The sequence below is a fragment of the Dipodomys merriami genome, unplaced genomic scaffold (genome assembly GCF_024711535.1).
Source record: "Dipodomys merriami isolate MVZ:Mamm:240054 unplaced genomic scaffold, mDipMer1.0.p SCAF_847, whole genome shotgun sequence".
In the NCBI taxonomy this organism is placed as follows: domain Eukaryota; kingdom Metazoa; phylum Chordata; class Mammalia; order Rodentia; family Heteromyidae; genus Dipodomys; species Dipodomys merriami.
Genome location: NW_027206454.1, coordinates 70,001 through 75,946, shown reverse-complemented (window position 1 = coordinate 75,946; position 5,946 = coordinate 70,001).

The window sequence follows — 5,946 nt, the reverse complement described above, 5'->3', positions numbered from 1 at the left end:
CAGTGGTAGAGCGCTTGCCTTGCATGCGTGAGGCCCTGGATTCGATTCCTCAGCACCACATAAGCAGAAAAAAAGCCGGAAGTGGCATTGTGGCTCAAGTGGTAGAATGCTAGCCTTAACCTGAAGAGATGAGGGACAGCGCCCAGGCCCAGAGTTCAGGCCCCACGACCGGACCCCCCCGCCCCCGCGCCAAAAAAAAAAAAAAAGAGACTGGCAGTCTGCCATTTGAGCCAAAACTCCACTTCTGGCCTTTGGGTTGCTTAATTGAAGACATGAGGCTCACCAAAGTGCAATGCCTATATACCTCTGATCATATAACAAGAAGTCTTCCCCTTTCTTTGTGTTTGTTATCATCGATGTTATTTTGTTTTCTCTTCTCCCCCCCCCCCATTGTTTCTTCCTTCATCTATTTCCGGGAGGGGCAAGAAATGGAGGGACCCAGGATGAAGAAGTGCAACAGTGGCACTCACTAGACACTATGTTGACACACAACCTGTGGGTGGGGAACAAACAGAACTTGAGGGAGGGAAAACCTGTGAGAGAGCCAGGGAAGGGGTGACATTGTCCAAAAAAAAAAAAAAGTACTCTTTTTTAGGGGGTGGGGGGAGATGGGAGGGCAGGAATGGAAACAAAGGAGGAGGCAACAATGCTTGATAAGAAATGTACTCATTTCCTTGCTCGTGTCATTGTAACCACTCTGTAAGTATTTTCACAATTAACACAACTCATTAGCCGGGCGCCGGTGGCTCGCGCCTGTAATCCTAGCTACTCAGAAGGCTGAGAGCTGAGGATCACGGTTCAAAGCCAGCCCGGGCAGGATAGCGCCCAAGCCCAGAGTTCAAGCCCAACGACAAAAAAAAAAAAAAAAAAAAAAAAAAACTTATTAATTAAAAAAAAAATGTACTCTTCCTACCTCACTTATGTAATGTAATCTTTCCTATCCTTTTTTTTTTTTTTTTTTTTTTTTTTTTTTTTTTTTTTGTCAGTGGTGGGTCTTAAACTCTGGGCCTGGGCACTGTCCCTAAACTCTTCAGCTCAAAGCGAGTGCTCTACCGCTTGAGCCACAACGCCACTTCCGATTTTCTAGTGCCTCATTGGAGATAAGAGTCTGGTGACTTTCCTGCCCTGCCTGGCTTTGAACCGTGATCCTCAGCTCTCAGCCTCCTGAGCAGCTAGGATTACAGACGCGAGCCACCGGTGTGGGCTGGCATACTGTAACCGTTCTGTATGTCACCATTTCCCTAACAATTTGTAAAAAATCAAAGGAGAGAGGGAGGGTGAGATAACAACCCCTCACGCCTGAGAAGTGAAACCCAACGGGCTTCTAACCGATCTGAGATTCTTTGAAGGTTTTTGCGATGTTAATCACAATCACAAACACAGACGGACAGTTTCTCCAGTCACTCCTTAAGAGGAACGGGGAACAGGGACAGGGAGAAGAGAGGCAGATCCTGGCCTGACCTAGGCGGGAAGATGGAGGGGAGACAAGACTCCTGAACTCCTTTTTCCCCTCACTCTCCTCCGTCCAGAGGGTGGGAGCGTAGGGGTCGGCCACGGGGACATCCCACGGTCACAGTCATGCCTCCCGGAGGGGCAGAGGGCAGAGCACAGGCAAGCATGCCAGCTTCCCCGCCCGCCCCTCCCATTCTGTCCCTGGCGGGCTTGGGCGGGAGGCATACTAGTGGCAGCGGGCGGGTGGAAGTAGTCTGACAACTCCAGCTTGCAGGAAGTCAGTGGCTGCTGGTGGTAGGCAGGGAGGGTCCCAGCAGAAAAAGACCAGAGAGAGAGCGCGCGCACAGACTTTTCCTGCCCAAGGGCAAAAGAGGCCACTTTTGTAAAGATGGGGAGGGGGAGGGGAGGCTGATTCACTCCCCCCCACCCCACCCCGCGCGCTAATGAAGTTACAGGAGCTGAGGGCTGGCCGCCCCACCCCCCACCCCGCCGGGGTGTTTCGCAGAGGACGCAGGGCGGGTCGGGGGTGGGGGTGGGGTGGGCTGGTTTAAGCCTGGAGCCCCAGTCAACTCAGGAACTTCAGGCAACGTTCCTTTGTCTTGTAAATGTCGTCATGGCAACGACTTAAGCGCCCTGGCGGAGGGGGGGAGGGTGGGTGGGGAGGGAGGAGAAAGAAGAAGAAACAAACACGCCCACCCCAGCAGGCCTGCCTGAGTTGAGGCCTTGAATTTCAACCTCAGTAGGGCCACTAAACTAATAAAAATCGTTGTAAGAAACTGTTGACGGAGGACCCTCGGGATAGGATGATTAGGCTGTGTACCCGTGAGGCGAGGTGGCCGTGTGTTCCAGCTTCGTGCCAAGAGGTTGCCTTATCTCGGCCTATCTTCCTTCCCAGAATTGAACACAGAGGCAAGCAGGATAATTTCCAGGGGGAAATGAGGCCTGGGAAAGCACCACCAGGAATTCAGAGACAAGACAGCCGGACAGCTTCCTAATGAATGGCTCCACACATCCTATTTTCTTCACTTTTCAGTCCCTCATAAACGAACAGTTATTAGGAAAGAAAACTAATAGGTGGGGGTGGGTGGTGGAAGGGAAAAGAGCAGCTCCCTTCCTCTGAGCTTTTGCACAAACAATGAGTATACTGCGGGAACGGAGCCAAGAGTTTCCTCAAAGAAAGGAGGAAACTTACACCGGGGAGGGAAGTAAATTTTAAAAAGAAACAGAGCATGGGTCAAAGCACCCCCCCCTCCCCCCCATGCATGCATGGGAAACCAACAGAATCATCTCTTAAACCCTACTACAGGCTCAAGGTAGAGAGTTTACTTTGTTTCTTTTTCCTCTGTGTGTTTTCAAGGTTTCACTTTCATTTCTGGGCACATAACCATTGGGCCTTGCCTCGGTGGGTGTTTCTCCCCCTAAAAGTATCTATCCTGTCTTTTGGGTCTTACTGTGTGTGAGTGTGTGAGTGTGTGAGTGAGTGAGTGAGTGAGTGAGTGAGTGAGTGAGTGAGTGAGTGAGTGAGTGAGGCAGCCAGGCAGCCAGGCAGCCAGGCAGCCAGGCAGCCAGGCAGCCAGCCAAGCAGCCAGCCAAGCAGCCAGCCAGGCAGTCAGTCCAGAGATCTAATGTCTCCCCTATTTTAAACGTACCTTTTGCATATGTGAGAGAAAACACACGAAACTGGTTTTCTATAGGAACATATATGTGAATACATTCACCATGGAGTGAAAAGATAGAGTCGCTTCCAAATGATATGTACAGCAGAACACCAACACATCGAGATGACTTCTGCAAGAAGCCAAGGCCCACTTTTGAAATCCCATAATGAGGAAGCCTCAGTCAGTGGCCTGGTTTGAGTCCAGGCCTCCACTTAAAAACGACCTTTACTTTGTGTTTTTATTTTTCCCTGTTTTCTTTTCCTTTCTATGACCTCTCCCCCCAACGCCCCAACCCCTTCCCTCCATAGGTCTCTCTTTCTCCTTTTCTTTCTCTGTAGTTTGAGCCCGAGAGTTACTTAATTCTCGAACTTCTGGGTTTTCCTTAGATCTGGTAACCTGTTGGACATAAAAATTTGGGAAAGCCTCAAAACAGTCACCCCCACCCCACGAAAAATAATCATGCTTGTCGCCAAAAGCTGTTAAATGAGAAAACAGTGGTCAAGTGAAGCCAATGAAGGCTGTAATAGCAACCATGTTTCTAGACTACTGTACCAAGTTTTTTTTTAAATATATATTTTTTAAATATATTTTTATTGTGAAAATACTGTACAGAGGGGTTACAATTACATGGGTAAGATAATGAGCACATTTCTTATAAGCATTGTAGCCTCCTGCTTTTTTTCCCCTTCCCATCCCTTCGTATCCTCCCCCCCCCCCCGCCGTCCCCCCACCAAAGTTGTAAAGTTCGTTTTTCGACATAACGACTTGTATATCTCATTGTTTCAATGGGTCCTCCTGTAACCCTGTTTTAACAATTTGTTTTTTCCCTTCCCCTCCACATATATCAACACCAGGATTTTTTTTTTTTATTAAGCAAAACAACTCAGTTATTCAGCTGTGAGTATGTCCATACAAACAAGATGCAGGAGCCTTCCATGCTGGACTGGCCAAAAAAGGGGGGAGAGCTAGGAAGGTGGCTTAGTGGTAGAGTGCTCGCTCCCCTTGCAAGCATGAGGCCCTGGGTTCGATTCCTCAGCACTATATAAACAGAAAAGGGGAGCAGTGGCACCCTGTGGCTCAAGTGGCAGAACAGTAGTGAGCCTTCAGATGAAGAGCAGAGAGACAGCACCCAGACCCAGAGTCCAAGCCTCACACCCGACGACAAAAAAACTGAAAATAATAAATATATATATGTTTGTATCACACTACATATAAGCATAGATAGATATATATGTATGTATGTGTATAAATATATGTGTATATGTATGTATATGCATGTGTGTGTCTGTGTGTGTGTGTCTGGAGAGAGAGAGAGAGAGAGAGAGAGAGAGAGAGAGAGAGAGAGAGAGAGAGAGAGAGAGAGAGAGAGAGAGAGAAGCCAGAAGTGGTGATGTGGTTCAAATGATACAGTGCTAGACGTGAGCAAAAGAAGTTGAGTGTGATTCCTAGAAATGTTGTTTGATGATACTTTTTGTCCTATTCATGACAGATAAAACTTTCACTAACTTATGTTATGTGTTAGTATAATTACTTCATTTGATGAAATAGCTAATATATATTTTTTACCTTTCTGAGAATATAATTTTAATGAAATAAACTGTAAAATTATTCATATGTGAAAAAAAGAAGAAGTTGAGTGACAGTGCTGAGGCCCTGACTTCAAGTCTCAGTATTGCCCACCCACCCAAAAAAATAAAGAAAAAGGAGAGAGAGGGGGGTGGGGAGAAGAAAGAGAGAAAGTAAAAAAAGGAAGGAAGGAAGGAAGGAAGGAAGGAAGGAAGGAAGGAAGGAAGGAAGGAAGGAAGGAAGGAATGGTCAATGACCTGTTTTTCTTACCTGTAGAGAAATGCCCCAAACATCTAGAAATTCAGGTTGGGGCAAAGATAAAACAGCTATCTGTACATAACTCAGCTGCCACATCTCCCCCCCCCCCCCCCCGCCTGTCTAACCCTGAAAACACCCATGAAGTCAAGGAGCTGTGTAGGTCTCTCTCCCTTCAAGAGCACCCACACTGTATTAGAGTATGTCCTTGTCTGTCTGTGTGTCTGTGTGTCTGTCTGTCTGTCTGTCTGTCTGTCTGTCTGTGCCTTTTTTGGGGGTCTGGTTGTCTCTGCTTGCCTGCTTGCTTACTTACTCCATAAAAACTCCACCAGAGTGACTCCTCCAGAAATTCTTATTCAATGATCGAAATCAAGGGTCCTAAGGGAAGAGTCCCTACATGGAAGGGTAAAAAGTCACTAACCCTCACCTGTGTTTGGTGACAAGAAGAACTCCATACCAAGAGTCTACCTTAATACATGAGGGCAGGGCAGGGAAGGAATAATTTATTCAGGTGATCTAGTCAGTCACAGTAATGGGTCTCTGGTTCCCCGTCCATGTCTCCCTCTGTGTGTGTGTGTGTGTGTGTGTGTGTGTGTGTGTGTGTGTGTGTGTGTGTGTGTGTCTCAGATCTAGTTGGACTTGTGGATCTCTCACTCGCTCTCCCTTCCATCTCTTACTCTGTGTGTCTTTCCACCGGTCTCTGGGTCTCTGTCTCTCTGTCTGTCTCTCCTGTGTCTCTGTCCTCTCCCCTCCCCCACCCCTTGCTTTTCTGTGTGGACTCAAGGAAGAACTGTGTTTCAGGCCCAGTGGTCTCTGCTTACTCAGCTTGCCAGCCTGGAACCCGCCAGAGGCAACTTCTTCCTTGGTGTCCCCGAAGGAAGGAGGGAGCAGGAACCGGTGCCCCAAAAGAGACTCTTATCTCCAATGAATCACCCGCCTGGCCACCCGCCCGCCCGTGACAACCCACACAGAATATGAAAGCCACACATGAGCTCAAGAACATGCAAAGACTCAG